The sequence below is a fragment of the Hyperolius riggenbachi genome, chromosome 5 (assembly GCF_040937935.1).
Source record: "Hyperolius riggenbachi isolate aHypRig1 chromosome 5, aHypRig1.pri, whole genome shotgun sequence".
NCBI lineage: Eukaryota > Metazoa > Chordata > Amphibia > Anura > Hyperoliidae > Hyperolius > Hyperolius riggenbachi.
Window position 1 is genome coordinate 223,401,054 of NC_090650.1, and position 21,154 is coordinate 223,422,207.

Sequence of the window (21,154 nt, forward strand, 5' to 3'; positions counted from 1 at the left end):
ACTCATTCGCAACAGTGCACGCGGTTATGCGCGGTCTCCACGTGTTAAGCACAATAGAGACAAGCACGCCTAACTAACCATTAACAGACAAACATGAAACAGAGGACGCGAGCGCTTGCTTAACGGTTACCTCACCGAGCCTCCAGCAAGCGTAGCAGACAAGACAGACACATGAAAACAGGGACAAGCGAGAGATAGGATCCACAGCACTAGCGAAAAGTGGCTAGCGCGATCCAGGTACAGAGTAGCAGAACAGAAGGATCCCCAGCGCTAACGAAAAGTGGCTAGCGCGATCCCAGAAGACAGAACAGAAGGATCCCCAGTGCTAGCGAAAAGTAGCTAGCGCGATCCCAGAAGACAGAACAGAAGGATCCCCAGCGCTAGCGAAAAGTAGCTAGCGCGATCCCAGAAGACAGAACAGAAGGATCCCCAGCGCTAGCGAAAAGTAGCTAGCGCGATCCCAGAAGACAGAACAGAAGGATCCCCAGCGCTAGCGAAAAGTAGCTAGCGCGATCCCAGGAGACAGAACAGAAGAGATAGCTGGTAGCAACCGCTGCACCAGCTATACTCCAAGAACAGAGATCAGAACCATTTCCTGTCGACCACTTTTGGGACAGGACAATGGCAACAGGCAAGACAAGACAGAACAGGCAATACAGATAATACAACCTGACTGGGCTAGAAGGGGAGCCTAAAGCAACCCCCAGGAATTAACTATACTAGATAGCAATGGCTGACACTCCAGCAGTGTCCATCAGGAACAGACCATAGAAGGGAAATGACCAGCAAAGCCTTCTGGGAAACATAAAGCTCTTATAGTGCCAGTCATCAAAGAAGGCAGGTAGGGGATTTGCATAACGAATGTATGCAAATTCCCAAGCAAGAGAACAGACCAGAACTTGCAATGGAAAGACAGGTCTCTGTTCCAGAGTCCTGCAGCATGCAAACCTAAACAATGGGCAAAAGGCTGCCTGCCTGCGCAGGCAGCTGAGCGGATTCCCACAGTGTGCCACTGAGCAGTGATGTTTGTATTTCAATTCTCTAACCACATAATACATAGCAATCATTAATGTGACGGTGCCGGTTACTGTGATTATGCAGCACACTGTAAGCTGTAATTCTAACAAAGCTCAATGGAAGTATGACTTTCACCATGTTTCGTACATTGTTCAATGTACTTTACAAACATCAGCATACTATGCTGGCATTATATGAACAGCCAAGAGTAATAAATAATAAAAACCTGCAAACTGTGGGTAAGGTTAGGGCCACACTTGTCCATTGCAGATCAAATCCGTTTCAAACAGATCTGTTTTTGTAAAGAACATTTTTGTTTTCTCTCCATTTTGAGAGAAAATGGCCTTTTTGCAGCTTCGTTTCCAGTCCGTGGAAACGTATCCCCAACCCTGGCCGTGGGTGGGAGGGGGGGCGCCATGCTGGAGGGGGTAGCAGGCAGGAAGGGGGGCATTGGTGGGGAGGGGGGGGTCGCCCCTCCTCACCTGGGTCCCCCCTTCCCGGCTCCCCCTCCAGCTACTTTGATTAATTAAAATCATTAAAATCAATGTAGCAATGTATAAAAGGCAAGCAGCGAGCGAGGAACTTACTTCCTTGCGTTCCACCACTCGCCATCACTTGCTGCAATGCCGCCCTCTGTATTTCATTGGGTGGCAATGCAGGGAAAAATGCGGTGAGCGGTAGAACGTATATTCTGGCGTATAAGAAGACTGGGCGTATAAGACGACCCCCCAACTTTTCCAATTAAAATATAGAGTTTGTGATTTACTCACCATATAAGACTACCCCTCTTCCAACGCACACTAAATAAAAAAATAAAAATAAAATTATATACTGGTGCTATGTATGAACAGATACTGGTGCTGTACTGTATGTGGTACCCAATATATAACAGTATAGAGGTGAATGACTGGTTGGATTGGTCAGCTCTCCCTCTCCCTAAGTGGATTGGTCAGCTCTCCTTGTCTACCTGCGGTATGGAAGAATAGATTGTGCTGTGTCCATAAAACACACCTCTTTCACCCTTCTGGCCCACCCTTGTATCCTATTTACCTCCTCTGCCTCTCAGATCTTGCACATGTGCGCCTGCTCCACTTCACTACAGTCCTCAGCAGCAAGATCTGAGAGTAATCAATGACACCCGGCGTATAAGACGACCCCTGACTTTTCAGATGATTTTCAAGGGTTAAAAAGTAGTCTTATATGCAAGAATATACTGTAAGTTCCCCGCTCGCCGCTTGCCTTTTATGCATTGCTACATTGATTTTAATGATTTTAATTAATGAAACTAGCTGGAGGGGGAGCGTAGAAGGGGGTACCCACGTGAGGGGGGCGACCCCTCTCCCCACCACTGCCCCCCTTCCGGTCTGGTACCCCTTCCAGCATGGCGGCCTCCCTCCCCTGGGACACAGAAAACGGATGTTTCTGTGTCAAAAGATGCCTGTGTAGAGGGGGGTCCGTTTTGGCATTCATTTTCACTACCCCTCTGTGTATCCGGCTCCATGTGCGTCCGTAAAAATCCTGCAAATCATGACTATCCGTTCAGGTTTTCAAACCTGATTCCCCTGAACGCAAATGCATCCGTTTCTTTTTTTAAGTGAAAACGACTGCTATTTTTAACATTGGTATCCGTGGCTCCAGTTTTGATCCGGGCTAAGAACGGGAGCCACGGATACATTTTTAGAACAAGTGTGAACCTACTCTTACTCATAACATGCAAAAAATGCACAAGCAGAGTCACTGAATACAGGATCTTCTAAAAAAATTAGCATATTGTGATAAAGTTCATTATTTTCTGTAATGTACTTATAAACATTAGACTTTCATATATTTTAGATTCAAATACACACAGCTGAATTAGTTCAAGCCTTTTATTGTTTTAATATTGATGATTTTGGCATACAGCTCATGAAAACCCAAATTTCCTATCTCAAAAAATTAGCATATTTCATCCGACCAATAAAAGAAAGTGTTTTTAAAACAAAAAAAAGTTAACCTTCAAACAATTATGCTCAGTTATGCACTCAATACTTGGTTGGGAATCCTTTTGCAGAAATGACTGCTTCAATGCGGCGTGGCATGGAGGCAAGCAGCCTGTGGCACTGCTCAGGTGTTATGGAGGCCCAGGATGCTTTGATAGCGGCCTTGAGCTCATCCAGAGTGTTGGGTCTTGCGTCTCTCAACTTTCTCTTCACAATATCCCACAGATTCTCTATGGGGTTCAGGTCAGGAGAGTTGGCAGGCCAATTGAGCACAGTAATACCATGGTCAGTAAACCATTTACCAGTGGTTTTGGCACTGTGAGCAGGTGCCAGGTCGTGCTGAAAAATGAAATCTTCATCTCCATAAAGCTTTTCAGCAGATGGAAGCATGAACCCACTTTTGAACCAGAAACAGCGGCAGAAGCGCCTGACCTGGGCTATCGAGAAGCAGCACTGGACTGTTGCTCAGTGGTCCAAAGTACTTTTTTCGGATGAAAGCAACTTTTACATGTCATTCGGAAATCAAGGTGCCAGAGTCTGGAGGAAGACTGGGGAGAGGGAAATGCCAAAATGCCTGAAGTCCAGTGTCAAGTACACACAGTCAGTGATGGTCTGGGGTGCCATGTTAGCTGCTGTTGTTGGTCCACTGTGTTTTATCAAGTGCAGGGTCAATGCAGCTAGCCATCAGGAGATTTTGGAGCACTTCATGCTTCCATCTGTTGAAAAGCTTTATGGAGATGAAGATTTCATTTTTCAGCACGACCTGGCACCTGCTCACAGTGCCAAAACCACTGGTAAATGGTTTACTGACCATGGTATTACTGTGCTCAATTGGCCTGCCAACTCTCCTGACCTGAACCCCATAGAGAATCTGTGGGATATTGTGAAGAGAAAGTTGAGAGACTGGATGAGCTTAAAGCCGCTATTGAAGCATCCTGGGCCTCCATAACACCTGAGCAGTGCCACAGGCTGATTGCCTCCATGCCATGCCGCATTGAAGCAGTCATTTCTGCAAAAGGATTCCCGACTAAGTGTTGAGTGCATAACTGAACATAATTATTTGAAGGTTTACTTTTTTTTGTTTTAAAAACGCTTTCTTTTATTGGTCGGATGAAATATGCTAATTTTTTGAGATAGGCATTTTGGGGTTTTATGAGCTGTATGTCAAAATCATCAATATTAAAACAATAAAAGGCTTGAACTACTTCAGTTGTGTGTATTTGGATCTAAAATATATGAAAGTCTAATGTTTATCAGTACATTACAGAAAATAATGAACTTTATCATAATATGCTAATTTTTTGAGAAGATCCTGTATATAGAAGTCCATGTTAACATTTTTTAAGGTTCTGAGCAAGAGTGAATTGTTAATTAGGGTACAAAGCATCTTCCTATTTACACTAGTTTTGAAATAGCAGAAATTCACCATCTACACACAAATAGGCGTGATAAGAAGTTCTTTCTTTGTAACTGACACATAAACAGGGTGAGTCAAAGTGTACTCGAGGTGTAGAAAAAAAAAAGGATACAGTAGAGTCTGAATTATCTGGCAGGGATGGGGATATGCTAATGCCAGATAAGTCTGACTTCTGGTTGCTTGAGACTCAATGTTAAAAATAGGCCTAGCTAATACAGTGCTATACCTGACTCTATATACGGTACATATTATGAACTCTATATTAAATTTTAAAAAACAGTATTTGAAAGTATATTAACCTTGGGGGAGCTGTGGAACCCTGTCGTTTAGCACAGCAGAACCCACAAACAGCCCAAAAGGCTGGCTTTCACCACTGAGTACTGAAAGCGATTTGTTCTGATTGGTTGAGAATAATGGTTAATAGAGTGCTGGATAACCGGGACTCTACTATACTTGCCTAAGCAAAGGGAAGCCTCTGGATCCTGCAGAGGCTTCTCTTATCCTCCTGGCCTCCACTGTTGCCGCATGTGGAGTTATGAAAAAATCCAACAAGAACTTGTCAGATTTCGGATGACGACCTCTCGCATAAGCAGCTCTGTGCTACAGCACAGGGGTGGCTGTACTGGTTCGGGTGCAGTGCGTCCACGCTCATGCATAAAGAGGAGCATAGTAGCAGTCTTAAGGGAATACAAGGCAGCAGTGGTAGGGGCAGGGAGGACACAGGAAGCCTTTTGAGAATTCAGAGGGTTCCCTCTACCTAGGTAGGTATCAGTTTTTTGGGCAGAGGTTCACCACGATCTGCTTTAACTTGTTGCCGACCGCGTCACGCCGATGGGCGTTGCCGCGGTGGCAGCCCCAAAACCGCCTAACGCCGATCGGTGTAAAGTCCTGGGGCGGCGTTTTCCACCATCAGTCTCCCAGCGGCGATCGCCGCTAGGAGACTGTTAGACGGCGTTTATTTACAGTACAGCGCTGCAATCTATGGCAGCGCTGTACTGGGGACAGCCGTGTGACATGGCTTTCCCCCTGGGTGGCAAGACAGCCGATTGCACTGGCTGGCGGGGGCAGGAAGTGTAAAAAAAAAAGTAAAATGTATTTATAAATAAAGACATAAATATTTGTAAAAATAAATAAATAAATAAACAATGGGGGAGCAATCACAGCCCACCAACAGATAGCTCTGTTGGTGGTCCTCAAGTGGTTAAGCTTCGCAAACATGTATGAGGCAAGTCGCCTGGCATGGAATGGAACTCAATCCCTCAGGCGACAGTGTGGGGTCGAGGCTGTACAGTAATGTTGCTGGCTCTGGGCCTCTAGCACAATGTTGCTGTGTGGTGGGGGAAGGGCTAACAGAGTGGCATGACAGCAGCATCACGAAGAGGGTGGGTAAAATGAGGAGAACAATCCCTCGGCCAGCACTCAGCTGAGTCAAGCCACCTGGCAGATTGTTCGCTGATGCATCAAGGGGCATTAGGGGGCCAATATACACACATGTTACAGTTTTGGTTATCGTCCGCTTAGACAGACTTTAATCTAGTGTGTGTAACTCTGAAGACAGATGAAATTCACAGACATTGCACAGAGTTGCCTTAATAAGCAATATGGCAGCTCCCATGCGTGAATAATCAAGACAGTTGAAATTGGTTGTAGGAAATAAATAACAAGTGCATTATAAAATAGTTACAGAAGCATGTTTGTTTCTTCAAGATGCAGAAATTCTGCTACGCTAACTCAAGGCATTAATTAAGTACAGTTTTACTTCATTCTTTATTCCTCTAAATGCAAGGTAGGTTTCGGTGGAGTTACATTTTAAAAACAAATGTTAAGCTTTCTTTATTCAATATATTTGCTACTTTGAAAGGTTTCATGCCTGTAAAGGAATATTGGAAAAAATAAGCTCTTTGATCCGGGACCTACTTTTTTGCAATTACTGTTCAGCTCAGTTCCATTCCAAAACATTAGCAAGCACAGGCATGCAAAAGTAACATTGTGCTCCTTCCCAAGATCAATAGGTGAAACCACAGATTGGTAATAGACGGAAATTTAAAATCCTTCTGGGATTTAAGAGGGATTTCTGCTGAGTCTGTTCTCTAAGATCCTTAAGAAAACGAACTACGTATGGATAAAACAAGGGACCTGGAGGGTGTTTTCACTGTAGTTTGATAGTGTATGCATTTAAGTTTCCATTAAGGTTCTAGGTTTGTAAGTCTTAAGGGTACATGTAATTAAATATGTGAACACAGCTATCAAAGCTATAGCATTTAATGTGACTCATGCATAATGAATGCAAACTGAGTGCATGTGTGGCATTGTTTTATCTCTAATGCCTGCATGTGTGGGGCAGGAGGTAATGGCCAACCCAACGCAGCCCAGTCTGTGAGCACAGACAAAATGTCGTCTGCACGAGAATACAGAATGAAAAACAAACAAATCACTTCACATGAAAAGGGAATGACATCAAAGAAACCGGCTATTGACTTGGAACTTATTAGTCTAAACTTTTTGTTAGTTTTGGGTAAAAGGGCTAGAGGCATTCGTTTTGTGTATTTATTATTCACAGTTATATTTACCTATCTAGTTGTGTGTATGGCATAAATGGTGCAATTTTCCATCACAGTCTTTTCCAGTGACATGAAGTGGAAGAAAATATTTTCAACTGTGATTTACTATTGGCAATAAAAGTACAGTTTAGGGAGACAACTTTCCTGTCTGTTTGTTACAGATTCATGTGTCCCTACTATATAGTTCCCCTCATTTCCTGGTTAAAGAGGAACTTCAGCCTAAACATACTGTCATTAGGTTACATTAGTTATGTTAATTAAAATAGATAGATAATATAATCTCTTACCCACCCTGTTTTAAAACAACAGGCAAATGTTTGGTTTCATGAGGGCAGGCATTTTTTTGGTTGAAAGGAGGTGACAGGGAGAGTGAGACATAGTTCCAACTGTCCTGTGTGCTGATCACCCCTCCCAGTTGCTAGGCAACGTGAATAACAACATAGGAAATCCCATCATGCTTTGCACAGCATCAGGGAAAAAAAGCCCAGGCAGCTTTCTTTGATGGGTGGAGCTTAGCTAAAAATGCAGCTAAAAATGATGCTTTGATAAGAAAAACAAAGTTCTGATGCTGTGAAACTGTTAAAGAAACACCAAGCCTTTTCAGTTCTGCTGAGTAGATTTTTAGTCCGGAGGCTCACTTTAACCACTTCACAACTGAGGGGTTTTACCCCTGAAACACCAGCGCGATTTTTACCTTTCAGCGCTGCTGCCATTCTTTTGTTTTCTGTAATATGATTGGTTATTGGGGACTGGGGTCCCCATAACCAATCATTGGACTGCAGAGCTGGGGTGTGTGTGCACGTGCGGGTCGCGGGGGCGCGCGATCACGCGCTGCACGTTTGTTTATTTTTCATTGTTATGAATGAAGACGGCTTCTGTTTGAAGCCCTTCTTCATTCTATTCGCAATCGGCGAGGCTAATTGGATTTAGGAACGTTCCTAAAGTCCAATTAGTCACCTGCTGTGCGGGCTGGCTGGAGCGTGCGCGCGAGTTCCCGCCCACTCCCAGCCAGTAAACAAACAAGTGCGCCTTTCTCCGTCCCTGGGGGTGAAGTGGTGCGCAGAGGGACAGAGAAATTTAGCACTGGGGGTGTTAAGTGGTTAAGTTATTAACTATGTAAATGCACTACAAAGTGAAGAATTCTTCAGTATTTCAGCCAGGGCCCTGACTGCATGGAATTTGCACGTTCTCCAGGTGATTACTGGATCCCTCCAGACACTCTGGTTTTCTCTTAAAGGGAATCTGAAGTGAAAAGAAACTTATGATATAATGATTTGTATGTGTAGTACAGCTAAGAAATAAAACATTAGGAGAAGAGACATAAATCTAATATTATTTCCAGTACAGGAAGAGTTAAACTCTAGTTGTTATCTATGCAAAAGAGCTTCCTGAGCTCCACAACGTTTAAAGTCAGAGAGCTCTGTCTTCTGAAGCTTATTATCTCAAGTGTCTGTCACTGTACTTTGTTTTTTTCTGCAGAGTAAAGTTCAAAAGTTCAGTAGCCTGCTCTTTGAAATCATTTAGACTGCTGAGTGTAGTGTGTAAATTGCAAATATTAGAGAATGCTGCAATGTTATAAAAAAAAACAAAAAACGAAGTAACTAAAAAAAAATATGACACTATTTTCTTTGCTACTAATGTTCTATTAATTATCCGTACTACACATACAATTCATGATATCATCATTGTTTTTCGCTTCAGTGTCACTTTAAATTCTAAAAACATACTGGTACGTAGAGTTGGGACGAACGGTTCGCCTGCGAACGGTTCCATACGAACTTCAGTGGTTCGCGTTCGCGTCCCGCAGGCGAAGTTTTGCGGAAGTTCGGTTCACCCCATAATGCACCATGAGGGTCAACTTTGACCCTCTACATCACAGTCAGCAGGCCCAGTGTAGCCAATTAGGCTACACTAGCCCCTGGAGCCACTCCCCCCCTAATAAAAGGCAGGCAGCGGCGGCCATTAAGCTCACTCGTGTGCCTGAGTTAGTGAGAGTAGGGCGAGCTGCTGCAGACTGTCTCTCATAGGGAAAGATTAGTTAGGCTTAGCTTGTTCCTGGCTGCATACCTGTTCTGTGAACCCACCACTGCATACCTGTACTGTGAACCCACCACTGCATACCTGTTCAGTGAACCCACCACTGCATACCTGTTCAGTGAACCCGCCACTGCATACCTGTTCAGTGAACCTGCCACTACATACCTGTTCTGTAAACCCACCACTGCATACCTGTTCAGTGAACCCACCACTGCATACCTGTTCAGTGAACTTGCCACTGCATACCTGTACTGTTCAGTGAACCCGCCACTGTATACCTGTTCTGTTCAGTGAACCTGCCACTGTATACCTGTTCTGTTCAGTGAACCCGCCAATGTATACCTGTTCAGTGAACCTGCCACTGCATACCTGTTCTGTTCAGTGAACCCGCCACTGTATACCTGTTCAGTGAACCTGCCACTGTATACCTGTTCTGTTCAGTGAACCCGCCACTGCATACCTGTTCTGTTCAGTGAACCTGCCACTGTATACCTGTTCTGTTCAGTGAACCCGCCACTGTATACCTGTTCAGTTAACCCGCCACTGCATACTTGTTGTGTTCAGTGAACCCGCCACTGCATACCTGTTCTGTTCAGTGAACCCGCCACTGCATACCTGTTCTGTTCAGTGAACCCACCGCATCAGTGCGCATACCTGTGCAGTTAAGTGAACCCACCTACCTACGTGAGTGCACGCAGTGTGATATACCACTCCGTGCCTACCCGATATGGACAAAACAGGTAGAGGAAGAGGTAATGCCAGAGCCAGAGGAAGGCCACCCAGCAGGTCTGTGCGAGGTCGTGTAAATGTAATTTCGTGTGGACCTGGCCCACAGTACAGTGCTCGGAAGAAGGCACGTCCCTGCTAGCAGCGGCCGCTGTAATAATTTTTCTGGTGCGTGTACATGACTGCCTAATTTTTCTGGCTGCACTGCGGGCAGCTGCAACAACAAAATAAAAGGCATGTACATGCGCCCATTCCCCTTCGTGATCATTACTTTGCCGTGGTGAAGGGGCTTGCGTATCACAATGAAGCTATGACCGGCGCCTAGATGAGTGTCTCGGGGGGCACACCCACGATAATAAGGTCATTGCCTCATTGTGGTCAGACCAAATTTGATCAGCTGGACAGTCACTGTTCTGTCATTCACCTACATCAGCCAGGCGACCATATGGGCTGTAAAGCCACCAAAACCTGCACTGTCGCCATGGTGCGCACCAGTCCAGCACGGCCGTCACTACACAAACAGCTGTTTGTGGTGCGTTACACGGTGAGTTTGGTGTGTCAGTGTGAAGCAGTACCTTAATTACACTACCTGATTGATGTATACACATGCAAGATGTTTTAAAGCACTTTAGGCCTGTCATTTAGCATTCAATGTGATAAATTCTGCCCTTAAAACGCTGCTTTGCGTCAAATCCAGATTTTTCTCGGGGACTTTTGGCATGTATCCCACTCCTCCACCTGGGGGTCAAGGTGTTAGACCCCTTGAAACATCTTTTCCATCACTTTTGTGGCCAGCATAATTTTTTTTTTTCAAAGTTCGCATCCCCATTGAAGTCTATTGCGGTTCGCGAACTATTACGCGAACCGAACCTTCCGCGGAAGTTCGCGAACCCGGTTCACGAACCGAAAATCGGAGGTTCGGGCCAACTCTACTGGTACGTTAATTAATTTGTGAAATAATTGGCAATAAACTTAGCGATTAGATTATGAGGTGCTCTGAGAGACACTTAGTGACATGAATTGTTCAATGTATTTAGTAAAGTCCTGCTAAATCAGTTAGCACTATCACAATGGATAGTATTGAAGTCCCCCCAAAATACAGATAGGTTAATTGGGTTCCCCAAAAAATGGCCTTAGACTGCAATACGAACATAAGACAATGACTTAGGCCCTTTTCACACAGGCAGTTGACAAGCAGTGAATTCTCTACCTGCCAGCTGCTCTCATGCACTGGCTGGGCGCTTGTTAGCACTCAGTTATCAGTGCTGTACAGGTGGCCCCCGCACAGAGTAAAATCTGAGTGAATCGACATGTAGCGTTCCACCACTAATGCCACCATGTGTCAACGCTTGACATGCAAGGTGTTACAACCATTCCAATTCGGCTGCATTTAAATTGCATCCGGATTGCACTGGCGGGCAGCAGACGGGAGATTGGTAAGCACGCAGATCAGCCGTCCATCTGAAAGAGGCCTTACTATGGTAGGGATTCGATTGTCAGCCCCTCTGAGGGACAGTTTGTGACATAACTTTATCCACCGTGTAAAACCACTGCAGCGTATGTCAGCGCTATATAAATATATACAAATAATATTTCTCAGCTATTAATAGTTGTTCAATTATTTGTGTAACACATGAGCCTGTTTATAAAACAGGGAAAATGTAATGTGTAAGTTTTCCCCCCATTCTTCAAACTTTTTTTACATCTTGTTTGTAACTTTATTCATAAATGAGACACTGGGTATATTGTACATTGTAGGCACATAGTTAGGTGAAGAATACTGAAAACATGGTGAAAAGAAGTACAATCAATACTGAAATTGATAATATAAGTAAAAAAAACTAAAAAAAAAAAATACCTCACTGAAATGCATTTGTTTATTGCAAAACCTGAAATGTGTTTAACATTATTTTCAGCAGCTCTCTTTAAATAACTCTTCCTATTTTTTTAGTTGGTAAAAATTCCAACAACAAAAACAAGCAAAAATAAAAGGGTAAAATAAATAAATAGAATTAAACATTGGCAAAAAATGTAAATGTATCAGAAATTTAGATGTTTTTAACCACTTAGGTCTATCTGGACGGATATATTCGTCCAGATAGCCTGCCCTGCTGCCACTTCGCAGGTCGCGTGATCGCACGCGCTCCTGCCACCTTCCGTTAGCCCGGAGATCAATGAATGGGTACAATTACCATTCATTGATCTAATGCTTGGGATACACAGGTCGTTTGCTCCTTTTCCGACAGGTCTGATGATCCCACTCGATCCCCGTGGGCAGACAATAGAGGGGAATCGAGCGGAAGATAAGGAGCGCCCGTGGGGACGAGTGGGAATTGATCCGGACGGCAGCAGAGACGAGCGGGGACATGGCGGGGGTCGATCCGGTGGCTAATCAAGCCGCCGGGTCGGCCAGTGTATTCCCAGCATAAGTCTCCGTATGAAAGACTGACACCGTCAGTGAGACGGCTCCGTCTTTCATAAATTTTGTCTCAGCCACGCTTTACTTCTGCTTGGGCATCTTGTGGCCAAATAGTAAAATTACATCTGAAAATAAAAATTTCCAGATAATAACATTTTTTTACTCTTAAAAATAGTCCCTTGCCTCCCACACTCCCCAATAGCTACACCAAATTTTTTTGTAAAATATATATATATATATATATATATATATATATATATATATATATATAATAAAAAAAGACATAAATAGCTACCTTAGGGACTAAGCTTTTCTAATATGTATGTAGTAAGGTGTATTACTATTATTTTTTAAATTATGGGCTTGTAATAAGTGATGGACGCAAAACTGAAAAAATGCACCTTTATTTCCAAATAAAATATTGGCGCCATACATTGTGATAGGGACATCTTTTAAACGGTGTAATAACCGGGACAAATGGGCAAATAAAATACTCGGGTTTTAATTACGGTAGCATGTATTCATTTCAAAATATAATGGCCAAAAACTAAAAAAAATAATGATTTTTTTTCCATTTCTTTCATAATCTTCCTGTTAAAATGGATTGGGAATAAAATAATTCTCAGCAAAATGTACCACCCAACGAAAGCCTAAATGGTGGTGGAAAAAATAAGATATAGATCATTTCAGTGTGATAAGTAGTGATAAAGTTATTGGCGAATGAATGGGAGGTGAAAGTTTCTCGGATGCATAAGGTGAAACAACACTGTAGGATGAAGTGGTTATACAGACTCTGACATACTTTATGAATAGGTTTGCAGAATATTCCCTACATAAACAGTCTTTGTTACAGTACATCAGCTACAGTAAGTCTACTGTTCATAGAAATGTATGTAGAACATTCCTAATTACCTGGCTAACCAGTAGACACGTATGTTAAACTGAACGGCACATGATCATAGGAACACTGAAATGTGAAATGGATGGCATGACTACTGCTCAAAATTCTAGAGTTGTCTGTTTGAAGAATCCGTGGCAATTTAAGTGTTATCGCTTAAAGATCAACTCAACCTTAATTGATCCAGGTGGGAATGGGGATGTGGCGAATGGAGTGTGTACATTTCACTCACATTAATATTTGCTTCAAAGCCCCAGTTTGGGTAATTTCCAGGGAAAGGACCCAGAGGTTGCTGAAAATGCAATTTAGAAGATCCACTAACTCCCTTTCTGATCCAATAATACCCACTAGATCAGTTAGCTTGGATTTGTCCTTTAAATTTGTGCTCCAGATATGTGACCTGTTTCCGAGATAAGTTAAAATTCAGTTTGACCAAAACTTGACATTTCAATCTTTGCGTGGCTGCTCTGAAGTTCAACCACAAACAGACTAATAAACGTAGCATGTGAAATCATCCAACAATTACCATAAAAAGAAGGATCACAATAACAGAGTCCAAATGAACTTTAAAAGCCTTGTTGTCCCTCCAAGATTGTTCATTGTTAGCATAGATGAACAGGGGCCTATGTCAGTTCATAAACAATACTCATATTTGATGCAGCTGTGCCAGAGAAATTCTCCTTGGAAATGTCAGTCAGTCATGACCCATAGTTTGTACACAGAGTACAAGTACAAAGCTGCCAAAAGAGTGGGAGTTTTTGTGCACTGCCAAGTATGATTTAGTGCTCATATTATGCATTAAAAAACAAAAGCTTGAATTTGTTATTTGCAAATACTGGGAAAAAAACTACAACTTCTGTAATCCAAACACAACATAAATACATTCAAAAGAGGATGCAGTCCAACTACAATTTTATATTATCTGAAAACTACAAAATCAACATTCCATGGTGTAGAGAGGAGCAGCTGATATGCTGAATTATGAGAAGTCTCCAAAGACTACCAAGAAATAAAAAGTAAAGTAAAACGCTCAACATTAGACTGCTTCCACCATCCACTAAATACAGGGGCATAACTACGTTGTGTCAGTTCCCAACCCACAGAGATCTGTGAACCAGGCCCCCTCCCCTGTCACAATATTTGGGTAACCTGTAGGCTCCATCACAGGAAGCCCGCTCATGTACCTAATGCTGAGAAGCAGCAAAGGGTCATATATTACTGCCTTCCAGTTGCAGGACAGGTCCTCTTCATTCCTTCAGAACATCCGGTTCCAGACTATGCCTGTCATCTGACAGGGACGGATGCTCCATGGCGATTGGCTTTGCAGCACTTGTACAGCGAAGAGGACCAGTCCCGCCGCAGGAGGGGGTAGTGTATAAAGCTCCTATGCTGGTCTACATTACGTTGAGGATTGGGCTCCCCAGCCTCTTGGCCCCCCTATTGCTGTGCCCCTGACTACGTAAGGCATATACCAGGGCTGGACAAATTAATAGAGAATTGGCTCCAATTCCAGTGGGACCAACATGGGAGCAAGGCGAAAATATTAAGCTCTCCGTTGACAGAACTGGCAGAAAAACGCAGCCCTGGAAGGCAATATTAGATGCCTTCTCATGCAAGAAATGTACAATGTTTCCCTGATTAAAATGCATTTATAGCAATGGCTGGAATTCCTAAATAGCTTATGATATTTATATTAAGCCCCTTCAATTGTAGCTGAAAGTTTACACATCATCATTTCATTTTAAATCCATTGCAAAAGTTTTCTTAATTGTGTTCCTGTTCAAATATTTCTGTGTCTAACTGTACAGATATACTATATATATATATACAGTGGCTTGCAAAAGTATTCGGCCCCCTTGAAGTTTTCCACATTTTGTCACATTACTGCCACAAACATGAAACAATTTTATTGGAACTCCTTGTGAAAGACCAATACAAAGTGGTGTACACAGGAGAAGTGGAACGAAAATCATACATGATTCCAAACATTTTTTACAAATCAATAACTGCAAAGTGGGGTGTGCGTAATTATTCAGCCCCCTTTGGTCTGAGTGCAGTCATTTGCTCATAGACATTGCCTGATGAGTGCTAATGACTAAATAGAGTGCACCTGTGACTAATCTAATGTCAGTACAAATACAGCTAACTTGAACCTGGTTTATAAATGTTTAAATAGCAAAGAAAACCATGGGACACTTTAAAGAGTCCTATTTTTCGGATTCACTTTAAGGTTTACTGGTTCCTAGAATTTGTCCGGCTCTGATATATATATATATATATATATATATGCAACAGCATAATAACCTATAAAAATATATATATATTTGTTACAGCTTATACAAATCCTGCAATAAATCTGCAGTGTGTCTACTTCCTGACTCATGGAAGCAGACATCTTGTTAACATCCTATGCTTTCTAATGAGCTTATCTGCTTAATCTGCCTTGGCAGTCATGTGACACGGGGAGAGATCAGATTACAACTGATTAGACACAAATGAGGGGGAATTAGACAGCCTAAACTCTCTAAATACATACAGGGTGCATTTTTCTATGTTTTCCTTCTGTCCTGTGCAAGAGTTCACATCCAGTTTAACTCTTTCAGGCAGCAAAATAAAACAACTAAAACAGCCTGGTTATTAACATGTTTTGTACTGTAAATACACATGTTTATCTCAGCATGTCACATGTCGCCTCAGGTGCACTTTAAAAATGAGCATGCTACTATAATTCCCTCACATCACAGATTCCAGCATAACACTGGACAATTACTGTCCCCACAGCGATTTGGGATGTGATCCTCCAAGAGACAGTTCCGGGCTGAGTGCTGGACAGATGCACTGTCTGTAGGCTATATATAGATGCATTATGTTGCCATGGAGGAGGGACAATGGCATGGTGGATGATGGAGCCGCTTCCAATAGCAAGGGAGGGGAATAAAAGACTTCAGCACCAGTCAGATGTCGCTGTCACTAAAGTCCTGATACACCAGATCTATAGGTGACATCAGTAAAGTCCAAGAGTAGACTCGCACACCAGCTTCTCAATGGAGCAAAAAGTGTCGTTTAATCTTCCATTATATGTCAAACACAGAGCATGACAATTGTTGCGGGGCCACTAAGGGCCCCCTTCATCACATAAGTGCACTTATCTGATGAAGGGGACCCTTAGTAGCCCCAAAACAATTGTCATGCTATGTGTTTGACATATAATGGATGATTAAACGACACTTTTTGCTCCATTGAGAAGCTGGTGTGCGAGTCTACTCTTGGACTTTACTACATTGATGGGATGTTTGCTTTGCATCCAAGGCTCAGCACCCGATTTTGTACGGAAAGGTGTGCCGCTTCTAACCTTACTGTTGTATAGGTGACATCAGGGGACACCTGTACACGTTAGATTTTTGGCCCGGACAGTTCTGAACAGCCGTTATGGCCAACATGTATATCTAGCTTTAAAGTGAAACTAAAGCGAAAAAAAAGATATAATGAATTGTATGTGTAGTACAGATTATTAATGGAGAATTAGTAGCAAAGAAAAGAGTCTCATATTTTTATTTTCAGTTATATAGCTTTATTTTTATAACATTGCATTATTCTCTAATATTTGCAGTTTACAAACTACACTCTGTATTTTAAACTATGAAACAGAGCAGAGCTAATGACCCTTTGAACTTCCCTGCAGTAAAACCTTAAAAAAAACAAGAAACAGTAAGAGACAGGTTGAGATAAGTGCTTCAGAAAACAGCACTGTACTGGACCTAAGTTTGGTCAGAGAGTTCAGAGAAGCTCTTTTGCATAGATAACAACAGACGTTTCTTAACTCTTCCTGTACTTGAAACAATATGAGACTTATATCTTTGCTACTAATGTTTTATTTCTTATCTGTACTATACATACAAATCATTATATCATAAGTTTATTTTCATTCCAGATTCCCTTTAAGTACACTGGCATCTATCTATCTATCTATCTATCTATCTATCTATCTATCTATCTATCTATCTATCTATCTATCTATCCATCTATCCATCTATCTATCTATCTACTGTATCTATCTATCATCTATCTACCTACCTATCTGAGTCAGAATTAGTTCATTACTTTATTATTGTTAACTGTGTTCCAATAGTTACCTCAAAGCATCAGCATGGTGTCACAATCTACACAAACTCTTTGGGCGAACTCTTTAGACTTGAAATAATCTTCTGTGATTGTTTTGGGTGACAGTTTTCCAGCAATATGTGTGCAGACATGCCTGTGCATATCCCATGTGTTACTGTGCCTTTAGGCTGCGGTTAGACTGCTGTTACCTCAAGCTACATCAGGTAATCTGGGCTTGTCACAGTGATTGCTCAGGAGAAATATGGTTTGGAGTTAGAAGAAATTAATTGTAACCCTCCTGATCCCTTATGCGAGACACAAGACACCAGGGAAGGAGAACAAGCAAGTCTAAGCCCAAGTAATCACTTATAAAACAGCAGATTTCCAAGGAAAAACTGTTTTTCGTTATCAAAACACTAATCATACAAGTGGATAGAGCATTTAGAATAATTATGATACTGTGCTTGCTCATAGCTCTTGTCACAGCTGTGGTAAGGATGGAGATTAGGGTTAGCATTAGTTTATGGGTTCAGATTAGTATTACAACGAGTGTTATGAATAGAAGTAGGATTCTGTCACAAAAAAGCCTGAGAATCTGAGAATGAAACCAGTAATTGTATTCAAAGTTTTCCTTAAGATAAATGTAACATTTCCATTACAGTCTAGTGAGTCTCCCAGGTATTTTCATTTCAGTCACACATCCAGTCAGGGGGTGCACCGATTTTACATCCACATTTTTATCTCTGTATCTGAGCATTATGTGAATCTCAGAAATTGTTATACTGATGATGTTAATGGGGATAGCAGGAGACTGCTCTGCTCAAGGCTGCCCTGTAATCCCCCCCCCCATGATAACAGCATTACCCAGAAACATTTGCAGAGTTTGCATTTTTCGAAATGGCCATTTTAGTTGCTAGGATACAGCTCTTGCTCCCCTAGTGATGACTTGATGTTTTCTGTATACTCAAGAGAATTCAGCTAATTCAGCAGCCAGATCAATATTTCTTAATTTTACAAGGGGAGATTTCCAACAATAATTATACCACGAAAGTCTAAGTCCAATTAAATAATGCCAGACAAAAGTGCCAATAATTATATACTTAAAAGCATAATCTGTACATTTAGGACTGTTATCTTTATGTAATAAAGGAAAATGTGTCAACCAGTTGATTTCATTTAACTCAACCGACAATACTGTCAGGAAGTAACCTGCTTAATCTGGTCTCCTGTATTAAGTGGTTTGTTCCACTTTGGAAAATATATCGATATTCTAAAAATAGCACAAAATAAATAGATCCACAGCCATATTCTTTGAATGGTGGGGGAGGAAAAAATCTATACTGCTTTGATGTTGTTCTTTATAGTTACATTGTTACAAAAAGTGTGTTTTGAAATTGTGTATTGTTTAACATTTGTTACACAGGTATATGGAACAGCTTTCCAACATTTGAATCAGATATTATTCATCTTTTGAGAAAACATCATGCTGACATACATAACTTTAAGCAGCATCTGACTTATTACATAGATGGGTGCATGGCAATTACACGTTATGCTGACACACACACAAAGTGATTGCTATGAGCTGTCACTGGGCTCCATGGTAGCATGTGAACGTTTTTCACTCGCCTTGCAATCAGCGACAGGGCTAACAAATGAGCAAGATACGCAGATTCATATATATTGGATGTAAGTCATATTTTTATAAGGAGGAGTAAAACATGATATTGCTTCAATGTGTTGTAAACTGCCTTTCTGAAACCATATTAAAATTAAGTTTTGAAAATCCCTGTAAAAAAACATTTTGTGGAAAGAAAGGCCTAATTTTGGTGTCAGCAACACTGTTGCACCGATGCAAAGCTCTCACATCTCCCACAGTACAAATTTGGACCTACAACCCCATTTCTCCTTTGTGCCTTAATTGCTTTTTCAGGTCTCATGTATAGATCTATATAAACAACCGTACTATCTGACCAGTAAGCATGGAAAATGCAGATCCCCCCCATTGGCTGCACCACAGTAGTTATGCCACTATAATTAAGAGGTTCCAACTCGCAGTGAACCTTTGCAGTGCAGCTCTGTGCTACTGCACGGGCCATCAGTGAACCTTTGCAATGCAGCTGTTTTTGTTCACAGATGGGAGCATGACTACAAAGAAGAAGAGGGTCTAGGCGACCAGTGGTGGGCTCAAGAAGAATTGTCAAAGCCTCTGGAGGCTCCAAAGGCTTCTTTTTATTGAGGTACATAACTAATTTTATTGTTTTGTGAACTCACAGGTTCGATTTAAAGTGAGTCTGAAGCGGATTTAAAAAACAAACATAAACTCACCTAAGGAGAGGGAAGGCTCTGGGTCCTATACAGCCTTCCCGTTCTCCTCCCGGTGTTCTCATTACCCCACAGGCTCCTCCGTTTGCATCTCCAGCCACGGGAGACTTCAGCAATCTTCGGAAGCACTCAGGCTTCCAAAGACTGGCTGCTCCGTACTACACGCGCACGCAAGTGCGTGAGAGGCTGAGTGCTCCCGACGACTGCCAAAGGCCATTCAAAATGGAAGTGAGCTAATGGGGAGCCTGGGGGGAACGAGGACATTGAGAAAAGAACCGGAAGGCACTACAGGACCCAGAGCCTTCCCTCTCCTTAGGTAAGTATTTGTGTATTTTTTTAAATCTGCTACAGACTAACTTTAAATCGAACCTGTGAGTTCACAAAACAATAAAATGAGTTATGTACCTCAATAAAAAGAAGCATTTGGATCCTCCAGAGGCTTTGACGATCCTTCTTGAGCCCACCACTGGTCGCCTAGACCCTCTTCTTCTTTTTTTTTTTTTTTATGAAATCCGCTTCAGAATCCGTTTAAGTAGCATGTATTTATTCTATGCATTACTGCTTCTCTTACAATGGATGAAACGCACATCAATCTTGCCAAATAAAAATGCACCGCAAGACAAGCTGAAGGGAGTTTCTTGAAACCCTTTCGCTGGAAAAATGTGTTTCAACCTCCCATGAGTAACTCTTTGCTTGTTTCAGTTGTATAGATTTTTTGTTTATTTAATCACATTTTTTAGAACTGAATAATGGCTGTGTGCCTCATTAATAAGTAATATATATATAAAAAAGATATAACTCTGAAGTCACAAAGCCCTTTTAACACAGAGGAGACAGATACTTTAAACAGACTAGTAGACATGGTGCCTTCTAAATGGCGATCTTCTATAGAAGACAAAAGGCTTCCACTAATGCCTTCTGATTCTCCTTGAAAGCCAAACACTTCCTTAAATCGATCAGTAATTTTGGGTTTAGTAGCTTCTTAGCATGGGTGAGCTTGTAATGGCATACACATTAATTAACCTTTAACTGATAAACATAGATACTTCATGTGGCAGACAGCTCCGATTCTTGAAACGCACCAAAGATCTAATGACTAAGGAAAAGGGAAAGTTATATAAAGGGATCTCAGGTTACACCAGGGATATGTTTCAGAAACAATTAATGCTACTTAAAATTTGCACAAGTTAAACAATGTTAATTTAGACTGGATAGTTTATATTCTGGGAATGAGTATCATTTTCAGAAATTAAATATAATTGAAATGGTGCAGCCTACGTGGATTATAACGTTATTTCAACTATGCATACATTAAATGCACTGGGAAGCCCTGCAATATGCTACCAGAAAATGTTCCAAATGTAGACTATTATTATTATTTAGTATTTATATAGCGCCAACATCTTCTGCAGTGCTGTACAGAGTATATTGTCTTGTCTCTTAACTCTCCATCAGAGGGGCTCACAATCGAATCTCTACCATAGTCATATGTCTATATTGTGTAGTGTATGTATCATAGTCTAGAGACAATTTTAGGGGAAGCCAATTATTTTATCTGTATGTTTTGAGGATTTGGGAGGAAACCCACACAGACAAGGGGGAGAACATACAAATTCTGTGCAGATAGTGCCCTGTACATCATAAATGTGCATAGTTTACTAGCAAGTTAAATTA

At 41.7% G+C, this 21,154-nt stretch overlaps 1 protein-coding gene across 4 annotated transcripts in view; it reads right to left on the reverse strand.

Annotated features, from left to right (window-relative positions):
- Window positions 1-21,154, reverse strand: part of TMEFF1 (transmembrane protein with EGF like and two follistatin like domains 1) — a 312,349-nt gene that overhangs the window by 196,141 nt on the left and 95,054 nt on the right. Inside the window, exon 1 of one of the 4 annotated variants that reach the window (XM_068236700.1) lies at window positions 7,262-7,305. The exons of the other annotated variants lie outside the window; for them this stretch is intronic. The gene's annotated coding sequence lies outside the window, so the exon portion shown is untranslated. Of the gene's footprint in view, window positions 1-7,261; window positions 7,306-21,154 lie in introns of those variants that run through there. 4 annotated transcript variants of the gene reach the window in all.